The sequence below is a fragment of the Melospiza georgiana genome, chromosome 30 (assembly GCF_028018845.1).
Source record: "Melospiza georgiana isolate bMelGeo1 chromosome 30, bMelGeo1.pri, whole genome shotgun sequence".
NCBI lineage: Eukaryota > Metazoa > Chordata > Aves > Passeriformes > Passerellidae > Melospiza > Melospiza georgiana.
In genome coordinates, this window is record NC_080459.1 from 5,644,022 (window position 1) to 5,665,216 (window position 21,195).

Sequence of the window (21,195 nt, forward strand, 5' to 3'; positions counted from 1 at the left end):
AATTGCTGCTGTTATTTGTTTAGGAATTACTATGTTAATGATTTTTTCTTACATCTTATTTTTGAGCACAAACACTGTTACTTTTCAGGTATATGATTCAAGTGTTTCCTATTTAAAGTTCAGCTTTTTTTTTAATAAAGAGTTGAACTTTTGCCTGAAGTGAGTTAGAAAATACTCAAAGGAACAATGACAACAGCAGAGTGGGGAAGACTGCCCTAAGCAGTCACCCTAAATGCTGTGAATGCCTTGGAAAAAAACCAAATACAGATGGAGATTGTATTCTCTGTCTTGTAAATCTGTATCAGATTTTCACAGGTTTTATGGTACATTTTCCTCTCAGCTGTGCATTTTGATTACAGTTTTTCCCTTTTAAGTTTATCATATGAATATCCTCAAAAAAGTCCACTTTTCTTCAAGTGCAGTACCCAAAGCTGGACACAATATTCCCATCAGAGGGACTGCCACTGCAGAACACATTTAAAGAACAGCCTAAAAAGAGTAATATATTTATATATATATATATTTCTTTTAAATGCTTTTCTGTTACAATGAGGTTGCTGAGCCCTGTTCAGTCCGCTATCAACAAAAGAAAAAAAAGGAACAGATTTGAAACATCAATAATTGCAATGTGAATCCATCTCTTAAATGTCCAATAGTCAGCACCCAATGATTACAAATGGAAGCATCTTCTAAAAACTATGAGCTCATTCCTGCAAAGTCTGTATTCCAGATCCAAAAACCAGTTCAGAATGTATTTAACAAGTATTATCATTATTTACACTGGAAGTTAAAAACACTCACCTCATCTTCTACATGATGTTATTTAAACCTACATTCCCTTCATAAGTATTGCTTTTCTTGCTTTCTGCAGTAATTTTCTTTTTCAGCACCTTATTCTGTTGAAAGAAAACAAAACAAACACTGTACCTTAATAAGTTAATAGAATTATGTAATGGTTTAACTGCATCAAGAAATTCCAGCTTTCATCAGGCAAATAACTCTCTGTTGTGCAGCTCAGGTTCCAGAATAATTCTTAAAACAAATGAATGTTCAGCTAATTTCTGTGATAATTACTGTTTCTTCATGACCTTAAGAAAGGCTCCTCCTGAGCAGCAGCAGGGAATAACAAAGGAGGTGCAGAATGGGAATTTAAAGTAAGATGCTGCTGGCAGAAGGTGTGAAGATGTCATGACCAAAAATACCAGTTATTTATTTTTACAGTGAAGTTACTACAGTTTGTGCCAGTGCAGAATTTTTTTATCCTAGTGGTAACTGAGATACTCATACAAGTACATAAGTAACACTATGCACTAAATGAAAAAGAGTAGATGTTTATTACAGATATTATTTTTGAAATTGTTTTTTTCAAATTAAGGCTCATTTAACAAATCAAGTGATCCCTAAGATGACTCCCTAATTTTCTCAGGGTTAGGATAAGAAAGGAGAATTTTTAAATTACATAGGTGTATCTAAAGACATCACAGCAGACACAAACCTGCTGAAAAGGCAACCCAAAGTATGATGTGTTTATGTATTTGTGAAATTAAAATCTCTACACACCTCCTGCTGCAACTCTTCAATGCATTTGGTTTTATTTTCCACCTGTTTCTGTAAATTATTCATCTGAAAGAGGTATTTCAGACATGAATTAGTAAGTTCTACAAATTAGTCCCTATGTGAGCAATTCCTGAAAATGTTCTCAAACCTGCACTTGCACCTGTCTGGTTTGTTCCAATGGGACTGAAACACCAGCTGACATGTTAGAATAATCAGAGTTTTAGCCATAAAGTACCACAAGATGTTAATTTATAGCAGTGAACCAGTTCCTTAGTGGTTATAGAGTTAAGAAGGAAGAAGAAAAAAAAACCCAAAAAACAAGGATCTTCACAATTTAAAAAATGCATTTGTATGAAGTTCCCTACATCCATGAAAAAATGAATTTTCCCAATTATTTTCTAGAATCTTCAATGGGTTTTCCTTTCTTGAAATTTCATTTTCAATACTCTTAACCTGAAATTGCAATTGTAAATCTTTGACTTTTACAATGAAATTTTGAAATCCATTCTAAAGCTAAAAACCCCAGGTTGCTTTGAACCAATAGAAAGAAAGTAAAAATGTTTGAATCTATTTAAGCTAAAACTCACACTACATATAAAAAGCTAATCCAGAGCCCATTCATCACTGAGTGGGCATATGAAAAAACAGAAAAGCAGGTTCTCTGTTTGTCTGAAAACAAACAAATCTTTAAGACGTTTCACTCTTTTAGAGTGAACATCCCAGTGACTGTGCTTGTCTTTTGAAATACCAGGGCTCACATGTGGACACACCATGGCACAGCTGGCAGCAGCTGGGAAAGAAGAAACCTCTGGCAGAGATCACATCCCCCAGGCAGAGACTTGCAGAAAAAACCCCAACAAAGATTTTACATTGAATGCTGTCCTACAGGTTCTGTAAGATATTTTCACGACACATGACATACATTTTCTTCTCTTTCATCCAGTGTACTTTTCATCTCTTCACCCGTCTTTGCCATTTTCTCCTTCAAAGACTCCAGTTCATTTCTAAGTGCCAAATTAACAAGCATTAGTAAATATTTACTTAACGTCTTTAACTTATTTTCAGTACTTCTAACAAACCCATATTTTATTTTCTAAAAAGAGCTGCTAATGTTGATGGGAACTTCATAAGCTGCTCAATGAAAATGTTCTTAAAATGCAGCAACATGCCCAGTAAGTTAATATGTGAACTGTCCATACTTCTTTTAAGTAGGAAAAGATGTTCCAGGAACCCAAGGAAAATACATCCTGACCTGGACTATTGCAATGCAGCTGTGAAACATGGGAGCTGCCTGTCTATTGAACTGGAGATACAGAGAGTAACTCTGATCCAGTTTTGCCTTGTCACATTTCATCCATAACCTTCAGCTTCCATTTGAATTTCCTTCACACCTGAGATGTCTAATGCAAAACAAGACAGCTCCTACTATGGAATACAAAATGATGGCAAACATTGTTCCTGCAGCAATTGGTATTTCTAATCTGAGAAAATTTCTACTTGGCCGACAGCAATTCTGAATAGTTTCTGTTTAGCTATGTAATCTAGAAAAACATTAATAAAAAAATCCCAGAAAGCAGCATTTGAACACAACTATTTGAGTCTACTTCTACTTCTTTTAACAATGTAAGTTATTAATATTTGTTTTTGCTTGCCTTAGCTGGCTGTTTGCCTCTTCTAGGATTTCAACTAACTGCTTTGTGTTTTCTTCTTTTTTCTTACTATCCTAAATAAAGACCCATATGTCAGCAAAGAAATACAATTCAAAGTGACTTCTTAACTCAAAGACATCCAAAGCACACTGACCTGCCTTGTTCAGAAGTGTAAATACTCTTCCTTTCCAACTCAAACACAAAAAATAGCTCAGGTACTCTACAGACCCAAATCATGTTGCAGCTCATCGTCTAATTTGTAAAACTGAGTAATTTGTCAAATTGAGTATTGTCCTTTGAAGAAAGCTGGAAGTTTACAACTGGCCTCTTGTTGTTCTTGCAGTTTCTGGAGTTCTGCAGTCACAGCATTTTTCTCTTGTGCTGTTTGTTCTTTCTTTAGTGAAAGCTTACTGAGATACACTGTTAGCTGTTCATTCTTTAACCTAATTTCAAACAAATGGCCAAGAGGAATAAGAAGATGCATTTTGAAATTTCCTTTTAAATTAAACATACCCATTATCAAGTGTTATTCCATGCTGAAAGAAGTCCAGGCCTTTATCTACAAATATAAGCTTTGCAGCAGAGTCAGAGAGATGTAAAAAGGTGACAGAAGAAGGAAAGAGAATCAGAGTCAACTTTTATATAAATATAATGGTTAGTGAAGGTGATGTAGTTCAAAGCAAGATTAAGAATGAATTCAGAAACTTTCTCTTCTTGTTAAATAAGTCAGAGAGATATGGAACAACTACATATGCCATAGAATACATACAAATAGAGAAAGTGGAATTTAGAAATGTAAGTATATAATTAATGTCACATATATGGTTCAAAACTTTCATTAGAAAACAATCATAGTTCATTTCACTGTGGATTAAAGCAACTTCTATATTACACCAAAACTAATTCAATATTATATTTTCAAAATGGTCATATCCCTCTTGTTCAAGATCTGTTTTCAGAGTCACAAGCTGCTTTAAACATTCTTGTTCCTTCTCAGCTGTACTTGTCAGCTGTGCTTTCAAACCATGGAATTCTTTCTGCAAAATGAAAAGGAAGAGTTCTGAGTATCCATGTGCAAACTCCAACTGCTGGAGGTTATCAGACATGAGCTAAGAGCACAAGGCTTTCAGAAGAACCAAACAACATCCATGCCATGGATTATCCAGATTGGATCTTTCCAATCTCTGCTGGGATCTGGAAGTGGTGTGAGATGGTGAACTGCGACACCAGTGCTGTTCATGTCTGTCCTCTGCTGTGAGTTTCATTACCTGGGCTGCAAAATTAGGGTGGGACCCTGCTCTGGGTGCTGTTTCTTATGTATAAACTTGTATCCAAGTCATGGTATGTAACTTCACTATTTCTAAAAACGTGTTACTATCGCCTTGCTTCAGACCTCTCTCATTCGGAGAGCATTTTCATTTCTCTCTCCACATTTTTCTTTCTCTGCATATTTTTCTACAGTAGCCTCAAGATTCTTCTTCAGTAAAAGTCCTCCAATTTGCCCATTTTAGAAAATGAGTGAAACTCAGTTCAGAACACTCAATGCACAGACTATAACAACAAGCAGACACAGTAAAATGCACACCTGATTTCAGACTCTCTTAACTTTAGTTGATATGGATTCTTGTTAGGCTTGTAAATATAAAATCATAATGAAAATAAACCTCTGTTAAGAGTGTATTTCATATACCTTAGATTTCTGTGACAGAAAATGGGCCTGTGTCACAGCACAGCAGGGTTCACAGAGGGAGTGGCATTTATATCCAGAGGGAATGGCATTTGAATGGGCATGAACAAAGAAGGAAATAACCAAAAACCTTGAGAAGGAAAACCAAAACATGGGAGACAAGAAAAACCAAAAGCATAGGAGACAAGAAAAAACAGAGGCAATAAAGAAGTTCTTCAAAGAAAACACTGAAATTGTGTGTGAGAAAGTTTAGTAGAAATGTTAAGGTTGACTAGGTGGAGTTTATTTATGGCATTTAAGATACAAAGCAAGAGGAATTTCATATGAAGAGCAAATGCCATGAGATTAATAAAATGAATATTTACCAGAGTTTCTGACAGCTCTTCAAGTTGCGACTCTTTATCACATTTTACTTTAGGCATCTCTTCTACAGCACATGGAATGTAAAATTAATGGAACAGGAATAATTTTTCATATTTAGCAGGCAGTATAAAACATTTCCCCTTTTGCAATACCCAGTTCTCAAAACTTGTTGGATTAAGTTAAGAAACTGAAAAGCTAATTTATGACTTAATCTAAATGTAGACTTGAAAAAATGATTCAGACATTCGCAAATCTATATCTGAAGAGAAACTAAATATTCATCTTAAATAAAATTTAGAGCCTATTATGTTGTCCACAATTATAACTTCAAATAAACCATGGACTCCAAGACCAGAGTATTCTCCAAGTATTGATGCACCTGCATTGTTCCAGAAAAAAAATCTGAACTGCTGAAGGTATCAGATGGATATGCTGAGAAGGAAAACCAGTTGTTACTAACTTCCAGATGGTTTCTATGTGCACATCCACAATTCTGGTATTTTTTGCAAGTTCTCAACAGCAAGGCAGAGCTCTTACTCTGGGGACTAAGGAGCACATCCCTAGAAACCACAGGATGTCAAACTGATGATATTTAAAGACAACCCCTGTCGCAGACATTTTTCCACAGAAATCCTTTCTTTCAGATTTCTGTGTCTTCTGGAAGGCAGAGGCCTCCGAAGAGAAGGTAAACAATTATTATCAGCTGCTGTGGAATGCAACAGGGACACCTTGATTGGTTCATTTCCTATGTTTATAATTAAGGGCCAATCACCAGTACAAGCTAGGGGACTGAGTCCCTGGACACAGCTTTGTTTGGAATTCTTTTCTATCTATTCTTAGCTTAGCTAGCAGCTCTGCAAACCTCTCTCTATATTCTTTTAGTATAGTCTTAATGTATTATATATCATATCTTAATAAATAAGCCTTCTGATCAAGAAACAAGATTCATCGTCTCTCTATCACCAGCAGCGCCCACACAGGTCGCTGTCACAAACCCCTGCCAGCATCATTCCACTTCCAGCATGGGGAGGGTCACAGAAACCTCCATGGGAGGGTTTTATCTCTGCTGCAGAAGTCACTCCTGGCACCTGCAGTGCTGCTGCTCTGAGCTGCAAACCAAAATTACCTCCAGAGGAATTCATGCATGAATGGTCTGACTATTGGAGCTGTGCACAGCACTGCCCTTTGGCTGCTGCCAGCACCAATGACCCCCAAAGAAAAGGGATCAGCTGAGTAAAAATAAATCCAGGCATTCCTGACAGGTACAGGTACTGTAAAATCATTTCTCCAACTGCTAGAGACAGTCAGTCCATTTCCAGACAACAGCAGAAAACATTTTTATTACTGCCTAGCTCATTTTCTGCCTTTGTACAAGCCTTACCCAGTTCAGCAGATTTATTCTGGAGCTCCAAGGTAAGCAGCTTTGAATTATCTTCACATTTCTTTAATCTAAGAAAATGGTAAATTAAAAATCTCAAATATGGAGTATAAAGCACTGCATTTGAAACTTACAGGGCAATAAGACAAAGTCTTACCACAAGCACTTTAAGAACATTTACCTTTCAACAGGCAGATGAGATATCTGCCTGCAACACATATCAAATTTCACTTTTACAACCTCAGAACAGCAGACATAAAAGTAAACAAATATATACCTACAGAAATCTGTATTTCTTAAAGACAGAATTATGAAAGTTGGAGGGGGCATATATTTACTTTTTATACAGCATCAACTATCACAAACAAAAAAAAAAATACATTAAATACTCTGCATTTAGACTACTGTCGGAAAAAACCCTCCAAATTTCAGCTTCATTTCCAATTATTCTTGGTTTTGTCATAGACTGCAACCTGTAAGATCACTCTTGGAATTTAAACTCTTTAATTTACCTATTTTGCTCTTCTTGCAGCAAGCTTTTCAAATTGGCAACAGAAGTCTCAAACTCCTCTGTCAGGGCTGCAAGCAAAGCCTTCAGTTTTTTACATTCTTCCTCCTGCTCTTCCTTTTCTCCAGTAACCTGAATTAATGTTTTCACTGTAGTATGGAATTCAGTTTCCAAGTTCTTTTGAGTAACCTTCAAGACATGATATCATTTCTAAACATGTTTTGCAACAAACAGCTACAGCTGTTTCATGTCTAAAGTATCCATAATTATTTATGCAAATACTCATCTAGTCTATTTCTACTGTAAAACTATAAGCAAGGGGTACCTCTGCCTTTTGCAATGAAATTTTAGCCTCTTCCAGCTCTGCCCTCAAATGTTCTTTACTGCCCTGGGATTCCTTTAACATTTCTTCCTTATGTACTAAACAAAAAAAGATGTTTATATTTTAAAAATAGAATATTTACTAAAAAATGCTGACAAAAATGGAAAAGTACATACATTTAAAGAATTTAACAAAGACCAACAGTACTGACATCAAATACTATAAAATAATACATAAAATTTGAATACAGATGGCTTAAAAATACTGAAAGTCAAGTTCTGAAAAGTAAGTTTCCTCAGTGACATCTGCCTGACTAAATTTGCAAAACTGAAGCAACACATTTGCCCCTTGCAATTTTCAAAAGCTCTCACTGCTTGACTCACCCTAAAAACTGCCCTGCCAGTCCTGCTCCCACATGAGCAGCTCCTGTTCCAAACAAAAATAAGGCCTTCAAGGCCCCAAAATTCTGCTGCCAACCAGCAACAGACTAAGACTATCAGGGCCCTGTTTCCTGTGCTTCTATAAACAATTACATATAATAAATAAACAATCATAAACAATTACATTTAAATTCTATAAACAATTACATTTAAACACAGTAGGCAGAATTCTTACATTTTGCTTCCATTAAGTCAGCAATCTTATTTTGTGACATCTGCAGCTGAGCCTTATGTCTTTTATGACATCATCTTTTTCATCTCTCTGTATGGTAAGAGCTGAAATCTAGAAAAATGCAAGAAATATCATCATGAAGTCTGGAAAAGGGACAGATATTAATTTTCATTTGTACCCAGGTATGATAAGCAGACATTTTGCTGTCATTCAAGTTAATTAGATAGATAGATAGATAGATAGATAGATAGATAGATAGATAGATAGATAGATAGATATAGATAGACAGACAGATAGAAAATATTTGCTAGATATAATCTTAGCTAAATATTGATCAAGTCACATTACTCTAAACAAAAAGTTCTCAATTCAAAATCAAACCATGAATTCCAGTAGACTAAAGGTATTGAAACATCACTAAACCCAGAAAGACTTCTTGGCTCTTGCATTGCCCCTTTAGTCCCAAATAAAGCTCTACATATTGGATGTAAAATGAGCAAACCTGCTTTTCCTTTTGACTGACTTCCAGTTTGCATTCTTTTTCAAACATGTCCACTTTTTCTGCTTCTTCTTTTACTTTGGAGATACAGTAACATCCATAGTTAACATTCTAGCTGAAATATACTCCAAGTTCAATACAACTTCCAGTTTAAGATTGCTTGGAATTGTACAGCTGTACCATTTGTTTCCCAAGAGCAATTGTTGAGGCAATGTTTGATTTTATAATCAAAATACAAACAGAAAAGAGCATGTGAAAATGAAACAGGAACATCGCAGGCTATACATACAGAGAGAGAGCATTTAGCTAAAGTTTCTGTAGCTATACACTAGTGCATTATCATTTAATTAAACAAACTATGGGAAATAAGTGTTGATCTCTAGACTGTACTTCACAGACAAAACTTCAATTTTGAGTGACTGTTTGAAAAATAAAGTTCCAGATTTGGCCCAGTGGAACAGCAACAGAAAGGGCCAGGCAGTGACCAAAGGACGCATGAATTAAAGAAGGGTCCCAGTGTCTCAGTGTGAGCTGCTCACCATTCCAGCACTTCACATCCTGCTGCCCTGACACTGCATGTGTAACACAAGCTATGAAGTACTAAACTGAGCAACTGAGCCAGCTGCATAAACTCAATAAACAGAATTCTCACATTTGAAACTCATTTCCAATCTGTTGTTCTCTGCTTGCACACGAAGCTCTTCAAATGCCACTGTCATTCTCTAAAAACAAAATTTAATACTTGAAGTTCAATACTGGAAACCCTGGAACTTCTCCAGGGGCTGCTGCCCACCTCAGCCATTCTGAGGAACCAGCAGGGAGGTGAAACAGAGCCCAAAGAGAAGCCAGAAGCTATGGCAGTGACCCAGCACTAAGCACACCATCACCCAGATCACAGGGATCTACATCCCACACACTGCTGCACCTTCTCCATTGAATGTGTTTGATAGAACACAAAAATAATTCTTGAAAAGGGATTGAAAACCCAACTTCCTGCATCACACATGACATGATACCCACACAGGATGGATACAAACAGTATCCCAACATAAACATGGAACTCAGCTCAGCTCACATAACTCACATTCCTTTCATCGAGCTTGGTAACTTACTTCTATGTTGCTGTGAAGTTCCTCATACAATTATATTGTTGCTTCCTTTTCCTGTTCATCTATCAAAGCAAGAACATATGAGAAAGTTTTTCTTTTGAACAAGAATGCCAGCTGTCCAAGTCATTGTATTTAATCAGCATAATGAATTAAAAAAGGAATTATCAGCTCCATTCTTATTAAATAAGTCATTATGAAACATTGTGCAAAAGTTACAGAATCTAGGGAAAATGTGTATTTCATTGAAACTTTAAGCAAGCTCAGCTTTTAAATTTCCTTCCTAAGATATTTTTTTCTGTGTGGAGAGCATTATTAATAATTGGTTAGCTGAGAAAGGCCACACTGATATAATGCCACTGGTTAAACTGAAGGAGAAAAGTCAGCAGTCAGCAAGCTAAAAGGAAGAGTCAGCAGCGACCTTGCTGCAACATGAGGATAGGGAGTTGAGATTAGTCCTGAATATATCCTAAGAATATGTAGAAAGTATCAAAAGTAGAACCTTAGGAATGCAGAAGTAGGCGTAGGTGCTGATATGCAAGCTGACCAATCCTGAGCTCAACTTTTGCAATATGTATGAAGCTCATTATTAACTGTATTTAACCCGCCGTACTGATCAATAAAATCGAGCCTGTGATGATCAAAATGATGTCCTGGTTCCCTTCCGTCGACAAATGGTGGAGAATGCGGGCATAACCGAATCTCTGCCCTTTTTCTCGGATTAAAAGAAAAAGGGATTACGCCACGGTCCGGAAGTTGGGTTTGGGTCCCAGCAGCCGGGACGGTGCCGGAATTTGAAGCACCCTTAAGGTTCACAACCGTGACTTAAGCCAATACGTGTCGCAGGAGCCTGGAGAGCTGCAACAGCGCGCGCTGATTAATAGGTATGGATAGGCAAGCGGCATATGATTTATTTACCGCCTATTTAGAGCGGCGTGGGATAAAAGGGATAGATTTAAAAAAGGAGTTACCAGGGTTATTAGCTTATGGCCATGCTAAGGGTATCTTTTCTAATCCTCATACAGTTCATGAGTTATCAGAGTGGAGAAAGTTTGGGGAAATATTGTGGGATACAGTGCTAGACGATGATAAGTCAGCAAAGAAATTTGGGAAGTTATGGCGGGTGGTGTATAACACGTTACTTCAGCAGGTCTCTGAGAGAAAGGCAGCAGAAGGGGCAACAGAAGCTCATAAGAGGAATATAGGGTATGGTCGTGAAGATGATCCCCTGGCACCCTCTGTAACTAAAGTACTTATGCCTAAGAGTCCCCAGCAAAGTGGTGTGGAGGATTTCTCTATAGGCGCAGTGGAACCGTCTGCACCTTTCCTGTCAGAGGGGGAGGGCGAGTCGGATGGTGGGGGTAGGAGCAAGCCAGCTTTGCCTCCGCCACCAGCTTCAGGCGGGTCGGATGGTGGGGGTAGGAGCAAGCCAGCTTTGCCTCCGCCACCAGCTTCAGGCGGGTCGGATGGTGGGGGTAGGGGCAAGCCAGCTTCGCCTCCGCCGCCAGCCTTGCCTCCGCCGCTTCCCCTCAGTGAGCCGGCTCAGGTTACACCTTCGGTGGGGGGGTCACCTCCCACGCCCGAGCCGGCTCCAGCAGGGGGGCTGGTTTCCCCTCGCGGGCTGGCTCCGTGTGAGCCGGCTCCGGTTTCACTGCCAGCTCCAGAGGGGGGGCTCCCGCTTCCCCCGCACGAGCCAGCCTCTGCTTCACTGCCCCTCCCGTGCGAAGTGTCTGCACCAAAGTGCCAGCAGCATAGCACCCTTAAAGCGCCAGATCCCATCCCAGGGGCACACCGTGATCCATGGGGGGAGATGGCTAAACAGAGGAGGGAAGCTTGGGCTGCTTTGGCGAAAGAAGTAATGCAAATGGGGGATGGTGAGGCGGTGGAAATAGCTTCTAGTCTTGCATGTCCAGTTACATACACACCACAGTATGATGCACAGGGGAACCTTACGCATAATATAGCAGAATATACTCCCTTAGATTGGAAGCTGTTAACTCAGCTACATTCTACGGTTAGTCAGTTTGGAGTAAAAAGTGAACCTGTTAAGCAAATGTTAGATTATCTTTTTAATACTCAGGTTTTATGTCCTAATGATTTAAGAGGAATAGTTCGGTTGATATTTACTCATCATCAGCAGTTATTGTTTAATGCACATGACCCATTACATGGAGTAACAGTAAAGGAGCTGATGGGCTTAGAGGCATTTTTACGTACAGAGGTACAGATGATATCGGGAGAAGATAAACTTACAGAGTCTGTGTGGTTAGTGCGTGCTGCAATAGACATGGTTAAAGAGCCAGGAGGGTTACCGGCTTATATGGGTATTAAGCAAGGAGGGAATAATCATTTGGAAATTTTATCGATAGAACAGCTACAGCTATAGATCGGGCTGGTGTTGCAGGGCGCTGTTGAAGCAGGTGTGCTTTGCAAAATAGCAATCCAGCAACCCAAAGAGTGTTAGCTACTTTAGGGGCAAATTAGACTATTGAGGAAGCATTAGAGCGAATGGCATTAATGCCAACAGCTTCACAGGCATTTATAGCAGAAGCCTTAAAGGAATTAGGATTAGGGTTGCAAAAGCATAGTCTACTCAAAATCAGGTGTTAGCTGCTCTTGCTCCTCTCCAAAGCGGCTCACTGGCAGTCAAGTAAAGAGGCTGGAGACCATTCATCAAGTGTTACCGATGCGGCAATGAGGGACAGACACAAGTTACTGCCGTGACATCGGAGACGCCAGCTGCTGCCGTGACATCGCTGCTACCTCCTGTCTGCAACCCGCAACAACCGGGAGCCTCGGCTTGGACTTATCAGCAGCAGTAGACGTCACACTAATGACGAACCGGCCTGAGAGGATACCCACTGGAATAAAGGGTCCTCTTATATTAAATGGACAAACATGTGGAGCATTATTGCTGGGACGTTCCTCTATAACTATGTTGGGATTATTTGTTTTGCCTGGTGTTATCGATGCGGACTTTACAGGGGAAATACAAATTATGGCTTACACCCTTTATCCTCCGATTAAAATTACAAAAGGACAACGCATTGCACAATTGGTACCACTGTCACAAATGACATCAGGAATACAATTATTTACTGGGCAAGCACGGGATGAAAAAGGTTTTGGCTCTACTGGTGTTACACTTTTAACTGTGGATTTACAAAATAGACCAAAACAAAAAGTTGAAATTACCTATGGGCATCAAAGAATAACCCTTTATGGATTATTGGATACAGGAGCAGATACTAGCATCATTTCTCCAGAAGCATGGCCACAACATTGGCCTCTATTTCCCTCATCAAACATGCTCACAGGAGTGGGAGGATTTACATTGGCAAGCAGGTCGCCGTCTTTGTCTGTGTGCATTGAGAATCAACAAATATCTGCTGTGTTTTCAATTGTTCAACTGCCTCCTACAGTTTCCTGTTTAATTGGAAGGGACATTTTAACACAATTGGGAGTGGTGTTAACTAATCAGCACCCTTTGGGGTAATTGCCATTGCTTGGACTTTCCCCATTCCACTCACCTGGAAAACGGATACACCGGTGATGGTTAAGCAATGGCCATTAAAAGGGGAGAGTCTTATGCATGCCCATGAATTGGTACAGGAACAATATACAAAGGGACACCTGCGACTATCCACAAGCCCTTGGAATACACCTATCTTTGTAATCAAAAAGAAATCAGGGAAATATCGTTTGATACATGATTTGAGGGCTGTAAATGACCAAATGGAACCTATGGGGGCCTTACAGCCTGGTCTTCCAAATCCAGCTATGATTCCAGAACACTGGCCACTTTTAATTATTGACCTAAAGGATTGTTTTTTCACTATTGGCCTGCATCCTGATGACATGAAGAGATTTACTTTTACTTAACCAGCAATAAATCGTGGGGAACCAGATAAAAGATTTGAATGGACATCTCTTCCGCAGGGCATGCGCAACTCTCCCACTTTATGTCAGCTTTATGTTGATGCAGCATTACAGCCACTACGTCGTAAATGGCCAGCAACTATAATATATCATTACATGGACGATATTTTGTTTGCACAGCAACAGCCATTCTCCTCTTTACAGATTAACACCATTAAAAATACTCTTGCTGCATATTCACTTGTTATTGCTGCAGAGAAAATTCAGACTACAAAGCCCTGGAAATATTTGGGATGGACTTTGACGGATCAAATAGTGATACCACAAAAATTGGAATTACAATTGGACATTAAAACTCTACATGATGCACAGAAATTGCTGGGAGACTTACAGTGGCTGAAGCCTATTGTGGGAATACCAAATCACTTATTAGAAGCCCTACGGCCTTTGTTAAAAGGTGTGGACCCTACTACTCCTGTACACCTGACAAAGGAGCATCATCTTGCCTTGCAGCAACTTAGTAACTGTGTACAGCAAGGGTATGTGTCTCGTCGACAACTCGACCACCCCATTGACCTTACTATTTGGAATAGCCCTTGCCACTTGCTTGGTGCTCTCTCTCAGTTGCAAAAGAAAACGGGGGAGATACGGGTGTTGGAATGGTTGTCACCACCACTACAGCATAAGAAAACAATATCTTCAAAAATTGAACAATTGGCTGCATTAATCAAAAAGGGGCGTCTCAGAATTCTTGAAGTGGATGGTAGAGAACCTGCTACTGTTAGATTACCTATGGAAAAAGAAACCTTGGACTGGTACTTGATACATTCAAAGAATTTACAAGAAGCATTATTGATGTCACCTGCTAAAGTAGAGACTAGTAAATTAGTGCCTAGAGTTTTGCAATGGATGACAGAATGGAACTGGATTACTCGACCTTTGAGAGAAGAAAACCCCATAGAAGGAGCTATTACAGTTTTTACAGATGCAGGAAAGAAATCAAGGCGTGCTGCTGTTACCTGGCAAGAAAAAGGACAATGGAAGCATCAACTCCTCACAGCAGACCCTGCAGATAGCTTACAAACTTTGGAATTGTTAGCAGTAGTATGGGCGGTGTCCAACTTACAGGAGCCTTTAAATGTGGTCACAGACTCTATGTATGTTGAAGGAGTAGTCAAACGAATAAAGGAAGCAGCAATTAAGGAAGTGAATAATAAACGATTGTATGAGTTACTGATACAGTTAAGGAAAGCTTTACGGGAAAGAGCAAACGGTACCCTTAAGCAGTATATTGAAAAACATCAAGATTTGACAGATCCACAAGCATGTTTGGCTAAGGTTTTGTATGTGATTAATCATTTATGCATTTTTGGGGAAGATGATACCCCCCCTGCAATGAAACATCATCCAAGGTCAGGTCAGGAAAATACTAAGGAAACAGAGGTCTGGGTTAAGTATAAGAACCCGAGTACAGGATTATGGGAAAAACCTGCAAAAGTATTATATTGGGGTCGGGGGTATCTTTGTGTTTCCTCACCTACAGGGCCTTTGTGGGTGCCTGCTAAGTGGACTAAACCTGTTTTTGATGCAGCCTCTGGTGGATCGCCTTACAGAGGAGGACAGGGAGCGACTGGGGAAGAAACTGCTTCTAGTCCTACAACCACTACTGTTTCAATTGAAGGGGTACTCGGAAGCGGTGGACAGAGCACTGACAAGTCACTACCGGACGGCCCAGGAGTTGATTGGTTTCATTGACTCATTATCAACTTTTCACTTAACAGATCCAGCGAAACTACATTGCCTTGACTGTCACAATCCACATTGTGCTGCCTGGATAGCTCTACGTTGCGGGGGTTGTAAAAGAACTTTTTGGATAGAACAATCATTATTACGGGATTTGTGGTGTCATACTTGTGAACACGAGCACACGTGGGGTAAAAGCTGGCAAGATGAATTAAGGAGACAAACGGGGCAAAACGCATATATAGCTTTAAATCTTTATGAGTCTCCTGAACAGAAGGTTCTTGCTTATTATCGATGGGAAATACAATGTATTGTAAATAGAATTAAGGTTCAAAGTAAATCACGTATAGTTTCTATAAGGTGTAGGAAATTAGTGCCTCTAACACAGCATTCAGTTGTAGGACCCTTCCAAGGGGATCCTGATAGAGCATTAGATTACTGCATTGATAAGTTGCAAAAATTAAGTTTGAAAGTGGCAGGACCAGTGAAATTAGGAGCAACAAGATTGAAGGCAGATAAGAAAAAGAAGGCAAAAAAGGGAACTCATTTGAATAGGGGTATCAGTGATTGCTAATTAATTTTCTATGATTAGAACAATTTTACTGTTGTGGGACCCTCGGGAGGATATAGTTGTTGAGGAGGATAACGAACAAGAACTACGATTACGAAATAAGATACACCTTGTGTTAAAGAAAGACCTTGAGCTGTTAGCCTCATATAGTAAAAAGGCTGAAGAGGCTTTGCAATCACCACCACTGAATTGGTTGCTTTGGGTTGAAGATACAGAATTTTATACTGGTCCTTACTTACATTCGCTTCCTTGTTATGTTTGCAAAAAGGATAAAGATAAATGCTATGCATGGGTAGCTTTGCATTGTGCAGATTGTAATCAGGTTTATTGGTATTCACAGAAGTCATTGGGATATTTATGGTGTACATCTTGATTTGGAAAGTGGATTCGAAATCATATCTGGGTTAGAGCTCTTGAACAAAGTACTGGCCTGCCAGGACAGGATTACAGCTCTTTGAGAGTGCAGAACAAGTGGTTATAGCATATCTTAGGTGGAAGTTACAGGAAAACCTTAGAATATTTGAAATTACTAAAGCCTCACGTATCATAGCAGCTCGCTGCAAAGCTGATTTGCCTTCAAACTTACCTCGTGCTATACTTGTGAGCAAGGATGCTGATTTAGAATTAGATCAGTATATTCAAAAATTGACTCAGCCTTACAATAGACAATCTAGCAAACCAGGGAAAAGACAGCGAAGAAAGGAAAAACAACGTAAGCAGAAGGAAGAAAAGGAGAAGCAAAGTAAGCAGAAAGAAAAATGAGGTTTGTTTTTGTAATACTGCTCAATGCTGTAGCAAGTGAAGCAGTAGGAGTAACACACTTTAGTCAACCAAGGGAAAATTTATGGGTAACACTTGCTAATCAAACTAACCAATCATCACTTTGTCTTAGTCTTGGAGGAGTCACTAACCCATTTCGAACATGCCTGGTGGGACTTCCGGTGTGGTCTCCTGGAGAATTTTGCAGTTTGATAAACAATCAAACCTTATGTATGTCTAACATGTCAAACATCACATTGCCGGTGCAACAAGGGTATACTGCAGGTCAGAGTGATGGCTATCGTCAATGCTTACTAATCCAATCACTTAACACCTCTTTGCACTCTCCTCCTGAGGAATTGGATCTTTTTGGAAGTACAAATGCCAGCATATCTAACACTACAGCTGGTGGATGGTTTAGCTTCAAACTTTCGGGTGCTCAGAATTTAAACCAACCTAAAGAAACATGGGCCACCCTAGATTCATCCCTGAATGTGAGTGAATTCTCTCCACAGCATTACAGTCAATGTAACGGCACAAATATCACAGCACCAATGAAATTACCCACAGGAATATTTTTGATTTGTGGAGACAGGGCATGGAATGGTATACCAGCTAAACCACAGGGTGGACCCTGTTTTTTGGGAAAATCGTCACTGTTTCGTCCTAATGTGTCCTTGCTAATGCAGCTGAGTCAAAATTCAAACAGGAGAAAACGTAGCATACATGACTTAGACTGCAGCAAGATAGGAGATCCACGGTTTTGGGGCACATTCAAACAGGTGGTGGTTTCAACTATCTTACCAGGAGGATCTGCCAATAAAGCCGTGAATTTAGCAAAACAATTAGGATGCTGGGCAAGGGATGAGCTGAACAAGACATCACAAATTCTAGACATGTTAACTGCAGATGTGCAAAGTGTTAACCATGCTGTTTTGCAAAATAGAGCTGCTGTAGATTTTTTGCTCTTAGCACAAGGGCATGGATGTGAAGAGTTCGAGGGAATGTGTTGCATGAATCTGTCTGATCATTCAGTGTCCATTCACACTAAGATAAAAGAATTACAACAGGGACTTCACAAACTTAAGGAAGAAGACGGTTTAGGAATTGACGAATGGCTTAAAGGCCTGGGACTCGGACCGTGGCTGAGGAACCTTGTGATTTATGCTATAGGACTGCTGGGTGTAATTTTACTGTTTTTGCTTATTTTGCCTTGTATCTTTAACTGTATCCAAAACATGGTCAGCCGTACAATAGCAAAAACATGGCAAACTAATCTCCTTGCACAAGAAGAAAACGGGGGAAACGTGGAGAGCATTATTAATAATTGGTTAGCTGAGAAAGGCCACACTGATATAATGCCACTGGTTAAACTGAAGGAGAAAAGTCAGCAGTCAGCAAGCTGAAAGGAAAAGTCAGCAGTGACCTTGCTGCAACATGAGGATAGGGAGTTGAGATTAGTCCTGAATACATCCTAAGAATATGTAGAAAGTATCAAAAGTAGAACCATAGGAATGCAGAAGTAGGCGTAGGTGCTGATATGCAAGCTGACCAATCCTGAGCTCAACTTTTGCAATATGTATGAAGCTCATTATTAACTGTATTTAACCCGCCGTACTGATCAATAAAATCGAGCCTGTGATGATCAAAATGATGTCCTGGTTCCCTTCCGTCGACATTTCTGTGACAAGTGTAATTCTTGATCAGTTTATGGGAGCATATTAATTATTATAGTATCAATGCTGTTGAATAATATTGTATCAAACCTGTTAGTATTTATAAACTGTAATTTAGGGTTTAGCACTGAATTTCTTTCTATCAGCAGATACCTATAACCACACAGCTGTCATTATAAAATTGCAACACTCCATGTCCCTATTTTCCTTCTTTCCTTTCACTTTTGTAATTGATACTATTTTTCCTAAGAAAACAATTAAAAAGAGAACAGTAAAAGAAACAGCTATCAAAAAAGAACAGTACAACTATATACAAGTGTTTCTAGAATTAAGGCTAAAAAGAAACAGACACTTAAGTATCCAGGCTCAAGTTAGTAAAATTCTAATTAATTATAATAACGATTCTAAATTGCGTATAAAGTAGGATTTCCAATCAAGAACATATTTTAAAACCTCAAGGCTTTAAACTTCATTAAGTTATCTAGCTGTCTTGGCTTGTTCAATTTAATGAGAAGAATTCCAGTTACTCATTACACCTTGGGGTTCAGACCCTTTTTCCCCACAAATGTGTGATGGCTGAAAACAGGAAATGTCAGCTCTGGAAATTTGTTCCAGAGTGCTGGGAATTCAGAGTAGATTCTACTGCCTAAAAACAGGCATGAAGTGTCACTTCTCATGTCTGAATATATTCCCAGAGTGTGGCTGGGACTGCAAAGCTTCAATGGGCTGGGCAGCCTTGGGGAGCCCTGCCCTGCCCTACAGTGGCTCCAGTGCCAGTCGGGGCTGTGGGCACTGCCTCAAACCTGGAGCACTGTTTGGGCACCCAAAGAGCTCCCAGGCTGGCAACCTTGCAGCAAACAATTTCACTGCCTTCAAAAGCCCTCTGCATTCAGCATTACAAACCACAAGTCTGTTAGACCTGGGGCTTCACTTCCAATTTTGTGAGCCACTTAAAATTCACTTCTCATTCTGAGAGCCACATCCAGTCGATCTCAGCTGGAGAACTTCTCTGAACAGCACAAGAAATTTCTTCTTCTTTCTTCTGTTTGTGAATTTAGAGCAAGTTATAAGCACTTTTACTCTGATAAATAAAAACTAAAAAAGCATTTACATTTGCTGGTCTTCTCTGTGAAGCGAGTGCAGGTTTCCTTGAGCAGATTACACAGATGCCTCAAAGCAGCAGCTCTAAGGGAGGGAAAAATATCATGTTTGCACAGGAGTGCACAGTGCTTTGTGTACCTAAGGAGCAACAATGGAAATGACCTTCAAAATTTAACAGCTATATAAAACTGCCCACATGGAAACTGATTATTTCCACCACAAAAATATATCCTTGGTTCTATTACTTACTCTTTCAAGAGATCTTTATTTTCACATATCTCATCTTCCGTTTCCAATGAAGTTTTTCATTTTCAAACTGATTTCATAGGGTACAAATGCAAAAAGACACTGTTATTGAAAAATCTATTAGAAATGCACTTTGACTTCTCAAATTCCTCATGAAAAAGTAATTTGGGGCATCAGTAGACAGAAGTCTGTTTTATCTGGTATTACATGCTGAGTCATCTTTTGCATGAAAGATGCAATAATTAATGAACAATAATTTACCAGCAAATGAGACACTTACAGGTATATTCTTTATACCCACCCTCACACAGGACAGTTGCCTGCAACTTCTCAAAATAATCATTTTCTCAAGACACAAACCAAACTGCAACAGTCTTTAATATTTAACTGTATCAATAATAGTGTCAGACTGAATCAGGAAGCACTGAACTTCATCTATTTAATGTACACTATACAATACTGGCCTGCAGTTCTTGAATGGCTTTATTCTGTGCTTCAATAATCTTTCTATTCTCTTGGAGTTTTCTTTCTTTCTGGTTTAGTTCTGATTCCACAGTCAGTTTCCACTGCTTGATCTTCTCCGCCTCTTTGTAGAGTTTTGAGAACAATTCATTCATTGTTTCTGGATTCTATTAAAACAGGTTCCACAATTTAATCTCAAATACTATCTAATTAAGACTGTTGTAGTTAACATATTTATCTCTTAGAAACATCACAAGAGTAACATTTTTTCCACAGATGGTGATATAACCTTAGATATGATCAGGAGCCCAAGTTTAAATCTTTCTGCATCCTCTATGTATGTATCAAAAGCCATTACAGAGCACATAGGAGAAACAAATACAATGAAATATCCCAAACCCCCTTCAGACATCACCAAATAGATGGGCTTAAAGACATGGATAACTGCAGTCCACGAAATCAATAAAAGTTTTGCCAGAATTATCAGTGAAGCCAAAATTCCTTCTAGCAGGTTCTTCACCCCATTTCTGTCCTCTCCTTCTGACAGACACTGCTGAGTTAAGTAAAGGCAGCTTCAGAGACTTTGCCCAGGAGTACCTGTGATATTGCCATGAACACACACAGAATCACAGAATCACAGAATCACAGAATCACAGAATCACAGAATCACAGAATAATGAGGCTGGAAGAGACCTCTCAGATCATCGAGTCCAACCTATGCCCTAACACCTCAACTATAGCACCTAGTGCCATGTCCAGTCTTTTTTTAAACACATCCAGAGATGGTGATTCTACCACCTCCCTGGGAAGAGCATTCCAGTGCTTTATTATTCTTTTGGTGAAATTTTTTTTCCTAATATCCAACCTATCCCTCCCCTGATGTAGCTTGAGACTGTGTCCTCTGGTTCTGTCAGTGCTGTCCTGTGGAAGAGACTGACCCCACCTGAGCCTCCTCTTCTCCAGGCTAAACAGCCCCAGCTCCTTCAAACATTCCTCACAGGGCTTGTGTTCCAAACCCCTCACCAGCCTTGCTGCCCTCCTCTGGATGTGCTCCAGCATCTCAACGTCCTTCCTAAA

General features: G+C 39.3%; 1 pseudogene; it reads right to left on the reverse strand.

Annotated features, from left to right (window-relative positions):
* Positions 1 to 21,195, reverse strand: part of LOC131094633 (synaptonemal complex protein 1-like) — a 38,672-nt pseudogene that overhangs the window by 5,091 nt on the left and 12,386 nt on the right.